Below are 22,911 nucleotides of genomic sequence, written 5' to 3'. Positions count from 1 at the left end.
GGAACACTCTTTGTTCCAGTCCTACTCAGGTCCCCTCCCTCACCTCTTTTTCCGGTACATTGATGACTGTATTGGTGCCGTTTCCTGCTCTCCCCCTGAACTAGATAATTTTATTCACTTTGCTTCCAATTTCCACCCTTCCCTCGCCTTCACATGGTCCATCTCCAACTCTTCCCTTCCCTTCCTCGACTTCTCCGTATCCATCTCTGACAAACATTCACTACATTCACCACAGCTACCTGGACTTCCTCTCACCCCGCTTCCTGTAAGGACTCTATTCCATTCTCCCAGTTTCTCTGTCTCCGCCGCATCTGCTCTGATGATGCCACCTTCCCTACCAGTGCTTCTGACATGTCTTCCTTTATCCTCAACCGAGGATTCCCCTCTACTGTGGTTGACACGGCCCTCGACCGTGTCCATTCTATCTCCCGCACTTCTGCCCTCACCCCTGCCCCTCCCTCCTGGAACCACGATAGGGTTCCCCTTGTCCTCACCTTTCACCCCACCAGCCTCCACATTCAACGGATCATCCTCCGCCATTTCCACTACCTCCAGTGTGATCCCACCACCAAACACCCTCACTTCCCCTTTCAGCATTCCGAAGGTACCACTCCCTCCGCGACACCCTGGTCCACTCCTCTATCAACCCCAACACCCCTTCCCCTTCACCCGGCACCTTCCCGTGCAAGTGCAGAAGATGCAACACATGCCCTTATACCTTCCCACTGTCCAGGGCCCCAAACACCCCTTCCAGGTGAAACAGCGATTTACTTGTACTTCTTGCAATCTAGTATACTGTATTCGCTGCTCACGATGCGGTCTCCTCTACATTGGGGAGACCGAATGCAGATTGGGTGACCGCTTTGCGGAACACCTCCATTCAGTCCGTAAGGGTGACCCCGAGCTTCCGGTGGCCTGTCACTTTAATTCACCGTCCCATTCCCACTCGGACCTCACCGTCTGCGGCCTCTTGCATTGTTCCACGGAAGCTCAGCGTAAGCTCGAGGAACAGCACCTCATCTTTCGATTAGGCACTTTACAGCCTTCCGGACTCAATATCGAGTTCAACAATTTCAGATCATAACCTCGGCCCCTATCATATTTATATTTTTATCTACACCTTTTGTTTGTGTCTTTTCTTCTCTCCCACATGGCAGCTGTCTTTCACTCTGCCAGCGCAATTCACACTTCATCTAGAGCCATCCTTTGTTTCTTAACCTGTCCCATTACCATCTCCTCTTGCCTTGAATGTCTCTCAGTGTCTCTTCACCTCTCCTGCCTTCTATCCTATCACAGGCCTTCCCTTTTGTTCTTTCATCGCCCTCCCTTTCCCAGCCCCTACACTTGCTTAAAAATCTGTTCCATTTCCTTTTTTTCCAGTCCTGACGAAAGGTCATCGACCTGAAACGTTAACTCTGTTTCTCTCTTCACAGATGCTGCCTGACCTGCTGAGTGTCTCCGGCATTTTCTGTTTTTATTTTATATTATATAAGAGAAACACTGTATTTTACAGCAGATAATCAAAAACATGCACTTCACTAAGGAGATCTCTTATAAACTTCTTTCTAAATCACTTCAGCAGAGATGTGCACCCCTCTCCCCACATCAACCCCTCCAGCAGCTAACCCCCGCCCCCCTCTCCACCGCCCCCCCCAATAACAGGGTAAGTTCTGAGTCAGCATGAGAAATGCCAATATTCCAGCCACCACACCCTGGACGTCACACTTTGTTGGAGGTTGTAAAACAATCTTCAGATGATGCGTGCTTCTTGCTTACAAATTCAAACTGGCAAGCACATCCCAGTCTCTGTAGTTCCCTGACCAAAATAACACTAGTGGGCCAGAATTTGGGCTGTGCCATGGATCTTATCATCATGTAGAAATGACTCATGAAATAACACTGGGCGGCCAGCTGGTGGCGCCGTCCAAGGAGTATAAATACTCGGGCGTGGGCCCAGCTTGCTCAGGATGTTTCTGTAACCAGGAACTAGTGATGTAACTAGAATCTCATGGTTGTGAAACAGTTGATTAAAGCCTTGTTTTATACTCAAACCAAGTGATCAGTAGTTTTCTTACATCAGGCTGGGTAATAAAAGTGACCTAATCGGAGGCGGTATCAGCGGCGGAACCTTGGACGATTTCCAGAAAAACGAGGAGTGACGTCACAGGACAGCAGGCAGGTGATTGCTTGCTGAGTATTAAGGGTTTTTTTTCCCTCTCTTTTCTCTCTAACCTGGGACAGTGGTTTAATCTCGGTGCGGGAAAGTACAAAGTACTGTATTTTATAGCTTAATTTATAGCTTAACTAGTTAAATGAATTAATATAACTATAAGTAATCATTGAATAAATAATTTTAGTAATTAAATAAAGAAAATAAGGCTAGACTAAGATATGGCAGGGCAGGTTGTGTGTCTGGACTGCAGTGTGTGGGGGTTTGTGGACAGCGAGACTGTCCCGAGGGAACAGGTCTGCAGGAGATGTCTCTGTCTCGAATCTCTCTGGCTCAGATTCATTGAGCTGGAGTGTGAGTTGGAGACACTCCGATACATAAGGGAGGACCAGTGGATGTGGTGTATTTGGACTTTCAAAAGGCTTTCGATAAGGTCCCGCATAAGAGATTAGCGTGTAAAGTTAAGGCACATGGGATTGAGGGCAAGGTATTGACTTGGATAGAGAACTGGTTGGCAGACAGAAAGCAAAGAGTTGGAATAAAAGGCTCTTTTTCCGAATGGCAGGCAGTGACTAGTGGGGTACCGCAGGGATCGGTCTTTGGACCCCAGCTATTCACAATATATATATTAATGATCTGGACGAGGGAACTAGATGTAATATCTCCAAGTTTGCAGATGACACAAAGCTGGGTGGGCGTGTGTGCTGTGAGGAGGATGCTGAGAAACTCCAGGATGATTTGGACAGGTTGGGTGATTGGGCAGAAGCATGGCAGATGCAATATAACATGGATAAATGCGAGGTTATCCACTTTGGTGTCAAAAACAAGAAGGCAGATTATTACCTGAATGGCAATAGATTGGGAGAAGGGCAAGTGCAACAAGATCTGGGCGTCCTTGTGCACCAGTCGCTGAAGGTAAGCATGCAGGTGCAGCAGGCGGTTAAGAAGGCAAATGGTATGTTGGCCTTCGTAGCGAGAGGGTTTGAGTACAGGAACAAAGATGTCTTGCTGCAGTTGTACAGGGCCTTGGTGAGACCACATCTTGAGTATTGTGTGCAGTTTTGGTCGCCTTACCTGAGGAAGGACGTTCTTGCCATGGAAGGAGTGCAGCGAAGATTCACCAGGCTGATACCTGGGATGGCAGGAATGACGTATATGGAGAGATTGGGTCAATTGGGCTTATACTCGCTGGAGTTCAGAAGAATGAGAGGGGATCTCATTGAAACTTATAAAATTCTAACAGGACTAGACAGACTAGATGCAGGAAGGATGTTCCCGATGGTCGGGGAGTCCAGAACCAGGGGTCACAGTCTAAGGATAAGGGGTAAGCCATTTAGGACAGAGATGAGGAGGAATTTCTTCACCCAGAGAGTGGTGAGCCTGTGGAATTCTCTACCACAGAAGGCAGTTGAGGCCAATTCATTAAATATATTCAAGAAGGAGTTAGATATATTTCTTAAGGCTAAAGGGATCAAGGGATATGGGGAGAAGGCAGGGACAGGGTACTGAATTTGGATGATCAGCCATGATCGCATTGAATGGCGGGGCAGGCTCGAGGGGCCGAATGGCATACTCCTGCTCCTATCTTCTATGTTTCTATAAGGGAGGGGGAGGAATTTCTGGACCGTTTTATCCAGAATGCAGTCACATCCCAGAAGATAGCACGGGAGATAAATTCGGTGGCGGCCCCTTTGGGGCGCTAACTTCGCCGGGGCGATACTTTTAGCGCCCCGAAAAAGTTAGCCATCTTGCACCATAAGTTCAGTGGTAGTGCCCCAAGCAGGAGGCAGGGCGCTACTGGAAGCGCTCGCCCTCCTTCCTGGGCCCTACAAGTGAAGATCGCGACGCTACGTGCAACAGCGCCATGCGCGTCAGCACGCAGCACCGCGGTATTGCACGCCTCCCTCCCCTGATTAAAGGGGAGGAGCCTAGCGCTGCGCGCACTGGGGCCCTGCTGGACCACCGGGGAGTGGGGTGCTGGGAAAGCAGCCCGGCACTCAAGGGGAGCACCGGGCTGACAGATCGCGGCCAGCACCCTGAATAAAAAAGGGGAAGGGGGCGCAGTTACTGGCAGGCGGCCAAAAAAAAAAAATGGCAGCCCGGCACCTGCCCTTTAATTGGCGCCGCTGCGGCTGCAAAAACGCCTGTCGGACATATTGTCTGGCGATTGGTCAGGGGGCACAACTGAAGTTCGCGGCCGGGACGCTGCGCACGGTGATGACATCATCGCTGGAGGCGCATGCCACGGGACGCTACCGGCCACAACCGCCGCTAACCTCCCGCTGAATTCCGCCGCCAGTGTTAGCGGCGCCGCGTCCGGGCGCTAGGGGCTTTGCGGGAGGCGCAAAGCAACCCAATTTCCCCCCCAACAGATTAATAAGAACATAAGAACATAAGAAGTAGGAGCAGGAGTAGGCCATACGGCCCCTTGGGCCTGCTCCGCCATTCAATAGGATCATGGCTGATCCGAACCTAGACTCACGTCCACTTCCCTGCCCTCTCCCCGTAACCCCTAATTCCCTTATCTGCTAGGAAACTGTCTATCTCCATTTTAAATCTATTTAATGTTGCAGCTTCCACAGCTCTCTGAGGTAGCAAATTCCATAGATTTACTACCTTCTGAGTGAAGAAGTTTCTCCTCATCTCAGTTTTGAAAGGGCAGCCCCTTATTCTAAGATTATGCCCCCTAGTTCTAGTCTCACCCATCAGTGGAAACATCCTCACCGCATCCACCCGATCAATCCCCCTCACAATCTTATATGTTTTGATAAGATCGCCTCTCATTCTTCTGAACTCCAATGAGTAGAGTCCCAACCTACTCAACCTTTCCTCATACGTCAACCACCTCATCTCCGGAATCAACTGAATGAACCTTCTCTGAACCGCCTCGAGAGCAAGTATATCTTTTCTTAAATATGGAAACCAAAACTGCACGCGGTATTCCAGGTGTGGCCTCACCAATACCCTGTATAACTGCAACAAGACTTCCCTGTTTTTATACTCCATCCCCCTTGCAATAAAAGCCAAGATTCCATTGGCCTTCCTGATCACCTGCTGCACCTGCATACTAACTTTTTGTGTTTCATGCACCAGGACCCCCAGCTCCCTTTGTACTGTAGCACTTTGCAGTTTCTCTCCATTTAGATAATAACTTGCTCTTTGATTTTTTTCTGCCAAAGTGCATAACCTCACACTTTCCAATATTATATTCCATCTGCCAAATCTCTGCCCACTCACTTAGCCTCTCTATGTCCTTTTGCAGGTTTTTTATGTCCTCCTCACTCACTGCTTTTCCTCCCATCTTTGTATCGTCGGCAAACTTGGATATGTTGCACTCGGTCCCTTCCTCCAAATCATTAATAAAGATTGTAAAGAGTTGGGGTCCCAGCACTGACCCCTGCGGAACACCACTACTTACTGATTGCCAGCCCGAGAACGAACCATTTATCCCAACTCTTTGTTTTCTGCTAGATAGCCAATCTTCCACCCATGCCAGTATATTACCCCCAATCCCATGATTTTTTATCTTGATCAGTAATCTTTTGTGTGGCACCTTGTCAAATGCCTTTTGGAAGTCCAAATACACTACATCCACTGGTTCCCCTTTATCCACCCTGTACGTTACGTCCTCAAAGAATTCGAGCAAATTTGTCAAACATGACTTCCCCTTCATAAAACCATACTGACTCTGTCCTATTAAATTATGTTTATCCAAATGCTCTGTTACTGTTTCCTTAATAATGAACTCCAACATTTTACCAACCACAGATGTTAGGCTAACTGGTCTATAGTTTCCAGCTTTTTGTCTACTTCCCTTCTTAAATAAGGGTGTTACATTAGCAGTTTTCCAATCTGCCGGGACCTTTCCTGAGTCCAGGGAGTTTTGGAAAATAATCACCAATGCATCCACAATCCCTACCGCTACTTCTCTCAAGACCCGAGGGTGTAGGCCATCAGGTCCGGGGGATTTATCCGCCTTAAGTCCCATTATTTTACAGAGTACCACCTTCCTTAGTGATTTTAATCGTGTTTAGCTCCTCTCCCCCCATTGCCCCCTGTTTGTCCAGTGTTGGGATATTTTTAGTGTCCTCTACTGTAAAGACTGATACAAAATATTTGTTCAGCGTCTTTGCCATCTGCATGTTCCCCACCACTAGTTTCCCAGTCTCATCCTCTAAGGGACCAATGTTCACTTTAGCCACCCTTTTTCTTTTTATATAGCTGTAGAAACTCTTGCTATATGTTTTTATATTTTTTGCTAGTTTACTTTCATAATCTATCTTTCCTTTCTTAATTAATCTTTTAGTTATTCTTTGCTGGCTTTTAAATGCTTCCCAATCTTCTATCCTCCCACTAGATTTGGCTACTTTATATGCCCTTGTTTTCAGTTGGATACTATCCTTTATTACTTTACTAAGCCACGGATGGCTGTCTTTTCTTTTACTCCCCTTTTTCCTCAGTGGAATATATTTATCTTGAAAGATGTGAAATATCTCCTTGAATGTAGACCACTGCTCTTGTACCATCTTACACTTTAATCTGTTTTCCCAGTCCACTTTAGTCAATTCTACTCTCATACCTTCATAGTCTCCTTTGTTTAAGCTCAGTATGCTGGTTTGAGATCCAACTCTCTCACCCTCAAACTGAATTTGGAATTCAACCATATTATGGTCACTCATTCCAAGGGGATCCTTTACTAGGACATTTTTTATTAATCCTGTCTCATTACACAGGACCAGATCTAAGATTGCCTGCCCCCTGGTTGGTTCAGTTACATACTGCCCAAGGAACCCGTCCTTAATACACTCTATGAACTCTTCCTCAAGGCTGCCATGCCCAATTTGATTAGTCCAGTCAATATGAAAGTTAAAATCCCCCATGATTATAGCTGTTCCCTTATTACAAGCCCCAACTATTTCTTGATTTATACTCCGACCAACAGAGTTGCAACTGTTAGGAGGCCTATAGACTATGCCCACTAGTGACCTTTTCCCCTTATTATTCCTTGGCCTAGAAATTCACTATGGCCCCGCCAGCTGCCTAGCGCCCAAAAGTTAGCGCTGGGCGGGAAGCCTATAGCGATCGTCAGATATTCATTGTTAGCGCCCCAATTCGGAAGTGGGTGCTATACCAGGGTGTGCCCGCCTCCGCTTGGTGCGCTGACACTGAATATCAGCGCTCTTGGCGCCGCTGCGCAGCGGCAGGCTGCGGTACTGCAGGCCTCCTCCTCTTAAGGGGGAGCAGCCTGCAACGGGGAGATCGCCGCTGGATAGTGCCGGCAAATGAGCCCGGCACCACGGAGAAGTGCCAGGCTCGCGGAAAGCAGCCGGCAATGCCGCGGGGGCGGGGGTGGAGGAGGCCGGGGAAGGAGGTGCGGGCAGGCAGCCGCCGCAAAAGTGGCCGGCCGCACCTTCTGCTTTAAAGCGCCCCACTAAGGCAGCAGGACGGCCCCGTTTTCTGGTCGCTGTTTGCGGCCGCTTCGGAGGAGGCGGCCGCAACTAAATATGGGGATCGGCGCGGTTTCGGGGCGGAACCGGGGCACTGCGCACACCGATGACGTCATCAGTGCCGGCGCAGCGCTAACGGCTACCGCCGCCAATACCGCTGCGCTGAATATCTGCGCAAACTCATTTTTGGCGCAAAATCACCCTTTAGGCGTTAACTGGGCGCAAAGCTGGCAGCGCCATAATGAATTTCTAGGCCCTTATCTCCACCCAAACTGTTTCACTATCCTGATCCTTTGACCCAATATTATTTCTGACTATTGCAGTGATTCCATCCTTGATTAACATAGCAACCCCACCTCCCTTTCCTTCCTGTCTGTCCTTCCTAATTGTCAAATACTCTTGTATGCTTAGTTCCCAGTCATGATCATCTTGCAGCCATGTTTCCGTAATGGCCACCAGATCATAACCATGTGTAGTTATTTGTACCGTCAACTCATCTATTTTGTTACGAATGCTGCGTGCATTCAGATAAAGAACTTTCAAATATGTTTTCTGACAATTTATTCCTGTTTTTACCCCTTTTACTACTTTACCTTTATCATCATACATTCTGTCCCTTCCTGACACGCTCTGGTTTTTAATTCCCCCACTGCTACCTTGCTCTATTGCCTTCTCCGCTGTCATTTTTATTTTTCGCTTTCTTAAAACCTCCCCCTGACTAATTAGTTTAAAGCCCTCTCTACAGCCCTAGTTATTCAATTCACCAGGATTCTAGTCCCAGCACTGGCCAAGTGAAGTCCATCCCAACAGAACAGCTCTCTCCTGTCCCAGTACTGATGCCAGTGTCCCAAGAAGCAAAACCCATTTCTCCCACACCAGTCTTTGAGCCACGCATTTAACTCTCTAATTTTATTTACCCTTGCCAAATTTGCACGTGGCTCAGGTAGTAATCCAGAGATTGTTACCCTTGTGGTTCTGCTTTTTAATTTGGCCCCTAGCTGCTCAAACTCCCTCAGCAGAACCTCTTTCCTTGTCCTATCTATGTCGTTGGTACCAACATGGACCACGACAACTGGATCCTCCCCCTCCCTCTCCAAGTTTCTCTCCAGCCCAGAGGAGATGTCCTTAACCCTGGCACCGGGTAGGCAACACAGCCTTTGGGACTCTCGCTCTCGGCTGCAAAGAACCCTATCTATCCCCCTAACGATACTATCCCCTACCACTACAACATTTCTTTTAACTCCCCCCACTTGAATGGCCCCCCGCTCCACGGTGCTGTGGCCAGGTTGCTCATCCTCCCCGCAGTCCCCATTCCCATCCTCACAGGGAGTAAGAGCATCGAACCTGTTGGACAAGAGCAAGGACTGCGGTTCCTCCAACACTACCTCCTGGATCCCCTTACCTGCCTCACTTCTAGTCACACCATCCTATCCCCGACCACGGACTACATCTGAATTAATTAATCTAATTGGTGTGACTACCTCCTGAAACACAGAGTCCAGGTAACACTCCCCCTCCCTGATGTGTCGCAGTGTCTGAAGCTTGGTCTCAAGCTCATCAACACGGAGCCGGAGTTCCTCTAGCAGCAAACACTTATCGCAAATGTTATCACCGTGAGTGTGATAAAAATGATAACTTCCAGGAAGTTATGTCATCACTTCCTGTGAACTATGAACTATGAACTGTGTACATACCTCACTTCCTGTCATATGTCACTTCCTGTTGGACTGGTATAAATACTGGTCTGTTCAGTATTGTAAGAGGCTTCTACCAGAGGCATGGTAAAGACCTCTCTTGTGTATATAGTGTGTTTATAAGTTACTTAAAGCTTACTTTAAAGTTACTTGATGGTAAGTCTCCTTTTTCTTACATCAATTTAAGTAACTTAATATTTACACTGACAAATACTAGACCTTCAGACAAACTCGGAAGTTAAGGATCCAGGGAACCACCCATCATGGAGAAAATCCTTAGACCTATTCGTCTGGACTTGGACCCGAATACACCAGCAGCTGGCAGGGTATGGAAGCATTGGTATCGTACTTTTGAGAATTTTCTGGATGAATGTAAAGCGGATGCTCCTGCTAAATTGAAGATACTTGTCAATTATGTGACCCCAAAAGTGTTTGAATATGTTGATGAATGGGATAATTACGAAGAGGTGATTCGGGCACTTAAGAAACTGTATGCGAAGACCCCAAATGAGGTCTACGCTAGACATCTACTGGCCACAGCCCGACAAGGGCCAGGGGAATCAATTGACGAATTCCTGCAAGAACTTCGCAGGCTCAGCGTAGATTGTAACTTTCAGGCAGCCTCAGCTGAGCTGCACCACCAAGAAATGATTCGTGATGCTTTCATCTGCGGGATTGCCTCTCCATTTATACGCCAGCGTCTACTAGAAAGTAAAACACTTGAGCTACAAAGAGCTTTTGACCTAGCTTGTTCACTGGATTTGGCAAAGAGAAATGCAGACCTCTATCAGCTGCCCAGATCTCGATCTGCTGCTGTAGCTGCAACCAGACAATTCAAGCGGTCTCAGGTGAACCCTATCATGGGGGAATCTAATTCTGATAATTCTGATGAAGAAGAGGAGGACGACCCCACTTTAGCAGCCTCTTGGCAATCTAGGAAGGAATGCTTCTTTTGTGGAGATGCTTTTCACCCTAGGAAAACCTGCCCTGCTCGCAATGCAATCTGCAGTTATTGCGGGAAAAAAGGACACTTTGCTAAAGTTTGCCTATCAAGGGCCTCTACGAGGGCCAATCCAGCTAAGGCCTACCGAACTGCCCCAATTAGGGCCTATCAAGATGCTCCAGCTAGGACCTATCAAGCTTCCTCTCGAGCTCTCTCCCGAAGAAGCACACCGAGAGTTTTAGCCACTCTCTGTGCAACGACACCAATTACAGCTGCTTGCCCACAGAACCTGTCTCATGCAGCCACAAAAATTTCAATTAAAGGGCATACCTTAGATGCCTTAATTGACTCAGGAAGTACTGATAGTTTCATTAAGGAACAGATTGTTGCGAAATTGAAACTACATGTCTTCCCATCGGACCAGGCAATTGCGATGGCCCAGTCATCACTTAATACCAGAATCTCCGGCTTTTGTGTTGTTGATATGACACTTCATGGTCGTATGTATCCCTCCACCCGACTTTCGGTGCTCAAGGACTTATGTAGTGATCTCCTCTTAGGGCTGGACTTCCAAAAACAGCATAAGAAACTCACCATTGAGTTTGGTGGATCCAAACCCGGACTTACTATTTCTAATATACCGTCTAAATTACCATTTTGTGCATTATCAGCAGCTTCACTTGATGAACCCTCATTATTTGCCAGTATTCCGCCTCAATGCCAACCGATAATAATGAAATCGCGGCGCTTTAATCAGGAAGACCAATCTTTTATTGCGGCTAAAATCTCTCGACTTCTAGCAGAGGATATCATTGAGCCATGTTCGTCGCCCTGGCGGGCTCAAGTCGTCATTGTCAAGAACCCTCTAAAACCTCACAAACAGCGACTATGCATCGATTATTCGCAAACCATCAATCAATATACCGACTTGGACGCCTACCCATTGCCACGCATTGATGATATGGTTAATAAACTGGCCGAATACAAAGTGTTCTCAACTTACGATTTAAAAAGTGCCTATCATCAGGTACCCTTGAAGGTCTCAGATAAGCAGTACACAGCCTTTGAGGCTAATGGACGGCTGTACCAATTTCGTCGCCTCCCATTCGGGGTTACTAATGGAGTGGCTGTCTTCCAACGGGCAATGGATGGCCTGGTTAGGCAGGAAAACCTAAGGGACACTTTTCCCTATCTTGATAACATTACCATTGCAGGTCACGATCAACAGGAACACGACTCCAACCTCCAAAAATTTCGGGATGCCCTCCATCGCCGTAATTTGACCCTGAATGAATCCAAATCTGTTGAGTCGCAACCGACCATCAACATCCTTGGCTACTGCGTAGGCAATGGTATCATTAAGCCAGACCCAGAAAGACTTCGCCCGCTCCAAGAGCTCCCGTCACCTAAGAATCCGGCTTCTTTACGTCGGGCTCTCGGTCTGTTTGCATACTACGCTAAATGGATTCCTCATTTTTCGGACAAAATCCAACCCTTGCTGCATGCTAGATCATTTCCACTGGGAACAGCGGCTGTTGCAGCCTTTATCCTTCTCAAAAAACAGTTGGAGAAAGCGGCTCTTCACTCCATTGATGAGAATCTCCCTTTCGTGGTTGAATGTGATGCCTCGGAGGTGGCGATCTCGGCTACTCTGAATCAGGAAGGTCGTCCTGTAGCATTTATGTCCAGGACCTTACAAGGTGCCGAGCTACATTATCCTCCGGTTGAGAAAGAAGCCACACCCATCATAGAGGCAGTACGGAAGTGGAACCATTTTCTAGCTCGCCAGCACTTTACATTGATCACGGACCAATGATCAGTCGCCTTCATGCTCGATAATCGAAAACGAACCAAAATTAAGAATAATAAAATACAACTTTGGAGGATGGAACTGGCCTCTTTTGGTTATACCATTCTCTATCGGCCTGGCAAGGAGAATGTGGCCCCGGACACCCTCACACGGGCATTCTGCTCCACTATGTCATCCTCCACTCTCATGGATGTCCACAATGGTTTGTGTCATCCTGGCGTTACGCGCATGCTACATTTCGTACGATCACGGAATCTCCCTTTTTCCACTGGAGATGTAAAGAAAATATGCTCAGAATGCCGGCTTTGTGCGGAATTAAAACCTCAGTTCTTCCGCCCCTCAGATGGTATACTCATACATGCAACCCAACCGATGCAATGACTTAGCATCGATTTTAAGGGCCCAGTGCCCTCTTCAACTCGGAACACATATTTGCTCACCATGATCGACGAATATTCACGTTTTCCGTTTGCCTTCCCCTGCTCCAATATGCTGGCGTCCACAGTAATCTGCTGCCTTGAGCAGGTATTTTCTCTCTGTGGCATGCCGGCTTATATTCACTCAGATCGGGGTCCATCCTTTATGTCAAGGGAACTCAAGGACTACCTCTCAGAATGGGGAATTGCTACAAGCAAAACAACACCATACCATCCCATCGGAAATGGGCAGGTAGAGAGGTATAACGGTATCATCTGGAATTCCGTACGTCTCGCTTTAAGATCTCGGGGCCTACCAGACCAGCAATGGGAAACAGTGCTTCCGGATGCATTGCACTCTATACGGTCCCTGCTTTCTACAGCCACAAATACTACACCTCATGAGCGGTTCTTTGGATTCCAGCGTCGCTCAACTCATGGGACATCACTCCCATCATGGCTAACTACTCCTGGACCTGTATTACTCCGAAGATACGTTCGGACGTCTAAAAATGACCCTCTTTTAGACGAGGTCGAACTAACCGATGCCAACCCCACCTATGCAAACATACGATATTCCAACGGCTGAGAATCTACCGTATCATTACGGGATCTGGCTCCCTGCCCACCAGGACCTAGTGGGACATCGGGTGATGGCATTTCACCAGGAAACTCTTGGGACCTATCGGGTACCCCTCTCCAGGATCCTGATCGGACACCAACTAGCTTGGTGCCGGTAGAACCCCGTGCTCAAGGTTGCGACCCTCCCAGTACCGCGCATGAAAGTACTGATCCGCCACAGACCAGCTCTGCACCTCCCTCTGAACAGAGGCAGTCCGACTTTGAACCTATTGGGGCTCGTACTTGAAGCCATGATCTCCCCGACCCTTCACAGGGCAATCCAGGCCACACAGACTCTGACCAATGGCCAACCGCATGTAAGCGGACCAGCGACCCTCTACGACGGGAATCCAAACGGGTGCGACTCTTCCTTGTTCGGCGGCTGCGGACCAAAAGGTAGACCACAGCCTCCTAATCCTGCAGGAGGGAAGAATGTGATAAAAATGATAACTTCCGGGAAGTTATGTCATCACTTCCTGTGAACTATGAACTATGTACATACCTCACTTCCTGTCATATGTCACTTCCTGTTGGACTGGTATAAATACTGGTCTGTTCAGTATTGTAAGAGGCTTCTACCAGAGGCATGGTAAAGACCTCTCTTGTGTATATAGTGTGTTTATAAGTTACTTAAAGCTTACTTTAAAGTTACTTGATGGTAAGTCTCCTTTTTCTTACATCAGTGAGCATCAATGGTGTCCACCAACTCCCACATTTCGCAGTAGCAACACATCACCTGCTCTTCCATTCTATGTAATTAATTAAATTTATTAATATTATTTAAGAAGACCCTCTGCCCCTATTTTAGGTGAAGATCACACCTTTATTTAAAAGAACTTACCAACTTATGAAGGTTTTAAAAAGAAAAACAAAAACAGCCCCTCACTCCCCACTTGCCCGAACTCTCACACTTACCAAACTCTAGATAAGCACTCTTTCGCTGCCCGCGCTCGCGCTGGCCTTTTAAACTTTCAGCAGCCAATCAGTGTCCCCTATTCAATTAATTACACTTCCGTTTTTTTACCGATTTTTTAACGGTTTTTCTTCCTGCCCAATTAACCCCTGCTGTTTGACTTTTTAAACAATAAATTTTCCCTTAACTTAAATTATCTTAAATTGCTTAACTTATCTTAATAATCGAATTAATTAATCTTATGCCACAACTCTAAAACTCACACTTACCAAACTCTAGATAAGCACTCTTTCGCTGCCCGCACTCTGGAAGGGGAGAGTGTGGCTGCTAGGGAGCCGGGTAGCAGGGATTTAGGAGAGGTTGAGAAGGAGGTCCCCCCCAGACACTGGCCCTGTCCAACAGGTACGAAGTGCTCGCTACCTGTGAGGACAAGGAGAAAGACTGCAGGGAGGACAGCCACAATGCTGACCAAGACATCGTGGCTCAGAAGACTGCCCAAGGTGGGGAAGAGTTGAATAGAAATGTGGTAGTGTTAGGGGGCACTATAATTAGGGGGATAGATAGCGTTCTCTGCAGCCAAGAACGAGAATCCCAAAGGGTGTGTTGCCAACCGGTGCCAGGGTAAGGGATATCTCACGACGGCTGGAGAGGAACTTGGGAAGGCAGGCGGTGAGTCCAGTTGTCGTGGTCCATGTTGGAACAAATGACATAGGTAGGAACAGGGAGGAGGTTCTGCTGAAAGAGTATCAGGAACTAGGTTCTAAATTTAAAAAGCAGGTCCTCGAGGGTAATGATCTCTTGATTATTGCCCGAGCCATGTGCAAATTGGCATAGAAGCAGACAGATCAGGAGAATTAACATGTGGCTAAAGGACTGGTGTGGGAAAGAGAGGGGTTCCTTTTCATGAGACACTGGCACCAGTTCTGGGACAGGAAGGAGCTGTACCCATGGGGCGGGCTCCACCTGAACCGGGATGGGACCTGTGTCCTAGCCGAAAGGGTAAATAGGGAGGTGGCAAAGGCTTTAAACTAGTAGTAAGATAGGGGGAGGGATCTACAAGAAACGTAACCATCCTAATTATAAACAAAACAGGAAAAGAGAGCCTAGGAAAGAATAAAGTAAGGGAGGACATTGATGGCAAGGGAATAAGTAGAGTTATAGAACAGGAGTCTAAAAAGATGGTTAAACATAAAGTGAGTGGAAATCCTATTAAAAATTAGTTAAACTGTCCGTACAGCAATGCACACAGTGTCCGTAATAAAACAGGGGAGCTGGAGGCAATCATGTGTTGCGAGGAACCAGACATAGTAAGGATTACTGAGACATGGCTACAGAAAAATCAGGACTGGGAATTAAACATTGCAGGGTATAACATATTTACAGGGTATAACATATTTAGAAAAGATAGAGAGGGAAAAAGGGGAGGTGGAGCAGCTGTACTTATTAGGGATAACATAATGGCAGTAGAAAAAAGTGACGCAGCTATCAGCAAGACAAAAATAGAATCCATGTGAATAGAGATAAAAGATAATAAAGGATGAATCACACTAATAGGTGTAGTCTACAGGCCACCTAATAGTGGAAAGGAGGTGGAGGAAGAAATATGCAGACAAATTAGGGAAATGAGTAAAAAACATATAATAATAATCATGGGGGATTTCAACTACCCTGATATTAATAGGATGGAAGAGGTAGGTAAAGGGGATAAGGGAATGGAGTTCCTACAATGTGTGCAGGACTCCTTTCTATCCCAATATGTAAAAAGCCCAACAAGGGAGGATTCGCTATTGGATCTAATAATGGGGAATGAACCAGAGCAGATAAGAAAAGTAAAAGTAGGGGAACATCTAGGCAATAGTGACCATAATATAATACGCTTTAAGATGATAATTGAGAAGGACATAAGTATGACAAAAACCAGGTTAATAGATTGGAGAAAGGCTGATTTTGAGGGGCTGAGAATAGAACTTGGGAAAATAAAATTGGCAACAATATTGGCAAACAACGATGTAGAACAGCAATGGGAAACATTTAAAATGGTGTTCAACAGAGTGCAAGAACAATATATTCCACTAAAAGGAAAGAACAAACTAAACACCAATGAGACTCCATGGATGAATAAAGACATAAGAGAACAATTGAGGGTAAGGGAAGAGGCATACGTTAAGTGCATAGGCAGCAGGGGAGTGCATGATAAGGGAGAATACATAGAGATTAGGAGAGAAGTCAAAAAAAATTTAGGAAGGCAAAGAGGAACTATGAATTTAAATGATCAAGGAACATAAAACAAAATAGTAAAATATTTACAGGCACATCACTAAAAAAAGGAAGGTTATGCTGGCGCTGGGTGTGCTCATTTCTGCTGACGCTGCTCCCTCAGAGGATGCAGCATCCTTTGAGGAGTCCTCCTGCTCTTCCTCCTGGACAGTAGGGAGGGGGGCTCTTGATGGTCCTGTGGGAGAGTAAAGACATGAGTTAAACATGTGATATGTAGGTTGCAGACACATCCCATTGCGCACATGATCAGCACTCAATTTCTATGAACATCAGATCCCATATGAGTCACTCATGAATGCTAAATCAGATGGTTGGAAAATAATTCTGTCACCAGGTTGCTCTACTGAGCCCGTTTTCTCCGTCCCCCGCTTCAAGCTCCTCAGCACCTGCAACAATATCGAGAGTTGCCTCCTCAGCGTGGGTGAGCTGCACCACGGATGGTGGTCCTCCTCCTGTTCTCTCCCTCTGCCTCTTATTGTGGGCTCTCTTTTTCTGCAATGAGAGAAAGAAGTGGTGTTTCAGTGAGAGTGATGGAGTGAGTGTATAGAATGGATAGGATAGATATTTAGAGGGAGACTATGATGGAGTGGGTTCCCATTACCAAGCTCCCTCATTTTGAGTTGCTAGTTGTTGTCATTGCATAACCTTGAGGGTGAGTGTGAGGGGTGCATCGTTAGATGGGGAAGTGATTCTGTACATAGGGAGAGAGGGATGGGTGATGGTGCAAGAGATGTTGGGTTGTGTTAGGATGTGCAGGGTGTAAGAATTCGCAATAATTTACAGTTCTGAAGATTCATTTTTTTGATTAAAGTATCCCTGGGAGATGTGCTTTTAAATTTCCAGGGATAAAAATGGCGGACACCACATGGCCGAGACAAAAGAGGCTTGGAATGCAGCTTTCTGTGTCTGGAAGTAAGGTTCAATGAAGACAAAGGACAATGCTTTGTTTACAAAGCAATTGAATGCTATTAACATTTGTTTGTATATCGAGTGGATATATCTAAACTGCAGAAGAGACTTTTGCACCTTGAATGGGAATCGTTCAAGATTTGAATGGGTTTTAAATCACCCAGCGCTGGACAATAGAGCAGTTGTATCTCCCTTTTGTTTCAGCCCAGGAAGCTCCAGAAGACACATTAATCCAGTCCAACCACTCTGAGGTAGCCAATCACAGCTTTCTCTTGTGTATTGGACCCTTTTGGGTGGGGAATTTTGCACACAGCCCTTGCAAGGCAGAAGCCGCACCAGGTATAAAGATAGCTGCTGAAGCTATCTCTCGCTCTTACTTCGCTGGACCACAGGTGAGCCGAGTGTTCTGACTCCTCAGCATAGCAACCTAGTTAAGGAGTTTGGGGGATGGTGATTTAAGGGAATTGCTAAGATTGTTTATATAGCATTGTAGCCATTGTATCCCTCGTTTTCGCCGTCTGCAACCCCTGTTATATAATTTTACTGTAATTACTGTGTGCGTGTGGGATAGTTTGATATTTTGATTATAGTTTCTTTTAGTTAATAAAACTTGATTTTTTTCTCTCATCCAAACTACGTGTCTGTTTTAATATCAATAATTATAAGCCCTGCAGTCAGAACTGGAAGGTGGGGTAGCGATTCGAAACCACTGTTTTAAAATTGGTTTTATTGGAATTGGTCTGAATGCAGGCAAAGGCTGCAAGACCAGGAAAATTACTTTAAACCAGTTTAAAGAAGCCCCAAATCCTTACAAGGGGGAGGGTTGGCAATACAGAGTGATGGGGATGTGATGACAGGCGCAGCAGAATTAAGGTCAATGTGCTTTTATACTCACTTTTCCTGAGTGCAGGAGATCATTGAACCTTTTCCTGCATTGGACCCAGGTGCATCTGACCATGGACCTGGCACTGACCTCCTCAGCTATTCACAGCCAGGCTGCCTTCATCTGCTGAGGAGGTTTCCTTCTTCCATCTCCCGGGTATAGGATCTCCCGAACACCTCTGACTCCCTCACGGAGGGATTCCTCACTGAAGCGTGGAACTGCCTTCTGTCTCTCCACAGACATGGTGAGCAGCAGCAGTCAGGAGCAGCAGAAACGACTTCAGATGCAATTGTGAAATGGTCCCCCCTTAAATACTCCGCGCCAGCAGAGTGGCTCAGTAGACCCACACCTTGTGATCAGGGCCGGTAGCGCGCACGGTGGGCTTAACGAGCCCAATTAGTGGAAAATTGTGTCAGCAGGCTGGCTGGAGTTGGCAGCAGGTTCGGAACCCGCCGTTTCACGTTCCCGATGCCAACCCGCCTGCAGCCAGAAATTCCAGCCCATGGTGCCAGCCGTGAGTCAATGGGCAGCACACTCGCTTCTGAGTCAGAAGGTTGTGGGTTCACGTCCCGCTCCAGAGACTTGCGCACAAAAATGCAGGTCGACACTCCCAGTGCAGTGCCGAGGGAGCGCTGCACTGTCAGAGGTGCCGTCTTTTGGATGAAACGTTAAACCGAGGCCTTGTCTGCTCTCTTGGGTGGATGTAAAAGATTCCATGGCACTATATCAAATAAGATCAGGGGAGTTCTCCCCGGTGTCCTGAACAATATTTCTCCCTCAACCAACATCACCAAAAAAACCACCACAGATGATCTGGTCATTATCGTACTGCTGTTAGTGGGATCTTGCTGTGCGCAAATTGGCTGCTGCGCTTCCTACATTACAACAGTGACACACTTCAAAAGCACTTAGTTGGCTTTAAAGAGCTTTGGGTCATTGAAGTCATGAAAGGCGCTATATAGATGCAAGTTTTTCTTTTTTTAAATTTGCAAAAGCGAGGCACAGCATGAACTTTTCAATTTCCCTGGGTTAATTTTGAAAGTAAAAATTATATATTAAGTGATACTTGATCTCCCACAACTAAGGTTAGCAAATATAGCAAAAGAACCAAACGCAGATATAACTGAGGATAAAAAAGATTCATGGGGAACGAGTCAGCGAGGAGAGGAAACAGAGTGGGAAGGACCCAGAGTGGGAAGGAATCTAGAGTGGGAAGGACCCAGAGTGGGAAGGACCCAGAGTGGGAAGGACCCAGAGTGGGAAGGAATCCAGAGTGGGAAGGAATCCAGAGTGGGAAGGAATCTAGAGTGGGAAGGAATCCAGAGTGGGAAGGACCCAGAGTGGGAAGGAATCCAGAGTGGGAAGGACCCAGAGTGGGAAGGAATCTAGAGTGGGAAGGACCCAGAGTGGGAAGGAATCCAGAGTGGGAAGGACCCAGAGTGGGAAGGAATCCAGAGTGGGAAGGACCCAGAGTGGGAAGGAATCTAGAGTGGGAAGGACCCAGAGTGGGAAGGACCCAGAGTGGGAAGGAATCTAGAGTGGGAAGGACCCAGAGTGGGAAGGACCCAGAGTGGGAAGGAATCTAGAGTGGGAAGGACCCAGAGTGGGAAGGACCCAGAGTGGGAAGGAATCCAGAGTGGGAAGGACCCAGAGTGGGAAGGACCCAGAGTGGGAAGGACCCAGAGTGGGAAGGACCCAGAGTGGGAAGGAATCTAGAGTGGGAAGGACCCAGAGTGGGAAGGACCCAGAGTGGGAAGGAATCTAGAGTGGGAAGGACCCAGAGTGGGAAGGACCCAGAGTGGGAAGGAATCTAGAGTGGGAAGGACCCAGAGTGGGAAGGACCCAGAGTGGGAAGGAATCTAGAGTGGGAAGGACCCAGAGTGGGAAGGACCCAGAGTGGGAAGGAATCCAGAGTGGGAAGGACCCAGAGTGGGAAGGACCCAGAGTGGGAAGGACCCAGAGTGGGAAGGAATCTAGAGTGGGAAGGACCCAGAGTGGGAAGGACACAGAGTGGGAAGAATCCAGAGTGGGAAGGAATCATAGTGGGAAGAAAACACAGTGGGAATATTTCAGATTGTGAAGAAATCAAAGTGGGAAGTAATCAGAGTGAGAAGGACACAGAGTGTGGAGTAGTCAGAGTGGGAAGAATCCAGAGTGGGAAAGAATCAATGTGGGAGAGATACAGTGTGGGAAGGAATCAGAGTGGGAAGGAATCAAAGTGGGAAGAATCCGGAGTGGGAAGGATTCGGAATGGGAAGGACTCGGAGTGGGAAGGACCGAGAGTGGGATGAATCAAGAGTGGGAAGGAATTAGAGTGGCAAGAATCAGACTTGGAAGAATCCAGAGTGGGAATGAGTCAAAGTGGGAAGAATCCAGAGTGGGAAAGAATCAGAGTGGGAAGGACCCAGAGTGGGACGAATCCAGAGTGTGAAGAATGCAGAGTGGGAAGGATGTGGGATCACGGGATGTGGGCATCGCTGGCAAAGCCAGCATTTATTGCCCATCCCTACTTGCCCTGGAGAAGGAGGTGGTGAGCCACCTTCTTGAACTGCTGCAGTCTGCGTGGCGGGGGTACTCTTGCCAGTGACGCCCACACACCACAAACAAATACATTTTAAAAAAGCACTTTGAGATGGTGGTGATATGTAGGTGCAAGTTGTTTTTTGTATGTGCTGACTTTGTCGCAGTGGTCTGGGTACAACTGAGTGGCTTGCTCGGAAATTTCAGAGGGCAGTTAAGGCATTGCTGTGGGTCTGGAGTTACCTGGAATATAGGTCAAGACCCCTGGCAGGTTTCCTTCCCAGAAGGACATTAGTGAACCAGTTGGGCTTTTATGACAAAACAGTAGTTTTATGGTTACCATTGTTGATAATAGCTTTTTTTTAAATTCCAGATTTATTTAATTAACTGAACTTAAATTTTTCAGCTGCTGTGGCTGGGATTTGAACTTCCTGCCCAGTCCAGCCCTACTGGACATAACCACTATGCTACTGTGCCTGTCAGTGTCAGCTGTGGCGCAATGGGTAGCACCCTCGCCTCTAAGTCAGAAGGTTGTGGATTCAAGTCCCACTCCAGGGACTTGAGCAGGGTACTTGAGCACATGAAGCTAGGCTGACACTCCAATGCAGGGGTGTGCTGCACTGAGGTGCTGTCTTTCAGATGAGATGTTAAACGGAGGCCCTGTTTGCTCTCTCGGGTGGATGTAAAAAATCCCAAGGCACTATTTCGAAGAAGAGCAGGGGGAGTTCTCGCTGGTGTCCTGGCCAATATTTATCCCTCAACCAACGTAACAAAAACAGATGATCTGGTCATTCTCACATTGCTGTTTGTGGGAGCTTGCTGTGTGCAAATTGGCTGCCACGTTTCCCACATTACAACAGTGACTGCACTTCATTGGCTGTAAAGTGCTTTGAGACCTCTGGTGGTTGTGAAAGGTGCTATATAAATGTAAGTCTTGCTTTCTTTTACCCTTCATAGCCAATGTAGTATTTCTGAATTGTAGTCACGGTGGTAACGCAGGAAAAGGGGAGTGGGGAGCCAATTTGTCTCGACAGTTGGAAATCGCGGAATAGAATAAATGAAAGGCGGTTGAGCTGAGCGGGCGCTGTGTGAAAACGGTTGCAAGTCGGAAAGTAGATTGGCTACGAGTTTATATGAGGCAAATATTCACACCAGCAGACGCTGGGACTTCCTGAGATATTGGAACCTGGGCGGTCGGGACGGACCGATATCAGAGCAGTGAGATCTGGATCTGAATGAACCAACTATTCTCTGCAGAAAAGACTCGCTTGTAAATGTCTTGGTATTTCCATTACAACCAGCCTCTCGCCTGTATGTGCCACGGTCGGAAACTAGATCTAGGTTACATTTGTAGTCATTTCATCACTTTCAGGCTCACTTGCAAACTTGTTTCATTTATCTTGAAATTTCGCAATCATAACACCCCGAGCCCTGAGGTTCTCAGCCCACCAACCAGATCTCACAATCTCAATCTGATCGAGAGCCCGCCGGTCACAGGGTGACTGGCGCAGTTCAATCAGTATCAGCGCAATCAGCGTCTGTTGCAGCAACAGAGCGGCGGCGCTGATCAGAGAGGGCCTTGCGGTGGGGACATTGAGCAAAACCACAAACTTGTCGAGCCGCTGGCCAAAGGAGATGTGTTTGTAGGCGAAGCATTTCAGAGGCAGGCGAACATGAGCTCTCGGCTAACGTGGTTCCTATTGACGTGGGCGAATTGTAAGTACTCTCTTCATCTGTTTGTTTGGCTGTTTATATCCACCTTACTTTCTATCCATTGCAACCATATATTTATGAAAATATATATGTATCTATCCACCCATCCATTGTATCCCTATCTCTACATCCATTGTATCCCTATATCTACATCCATTGTATCCCTATATCTACATCCATTGTATCCCTATATCTACATCCATTAGATCCCAATCTCTACATCCATTAGATCCCTATCTCTACATCCATTGGATCCCTATATCTACATCCATTGGATCCCTATCTCTACATCCATTGGATCCCTATCTCTACATCCATTGTATCCCTATATCTACATCCATTGTATCCCTATATCTACATCCATTGTATCCCTATATCTACATCCATTGTATCCCTACCTCTACATCCATTGGATCCCAATCTCTACATCCATTGGATCCCAATCTCTACATCCATTGGATCCCAATCTCTACATCCATTAGATCCCAATCTCTACATCCATTGGATCCCAATCTCTACATCTACTTGATCCCAATCTCTACATCCATTGGATCCCAATCTCTACATCCATTGGATCCCAATCTCTACATCCATT

Source organism: Somniosus microcephalus, chromosome 28, assembly GCF_052327205.1.
Source record: "Somniosus microcephalus isolate GS21.2 chromosome 28, FLI_Smic_1.0, whole genome shotgun sequence".
Lineage (NCBI taxonomy): Eukaryota > Metazoa > Chordata > Chondrichthyes > Squaliformes > Somniosidae > Somniosus > Somniosus microcephalus.
Note: the sequence above shows the minus strand (reverse complement) of the source record.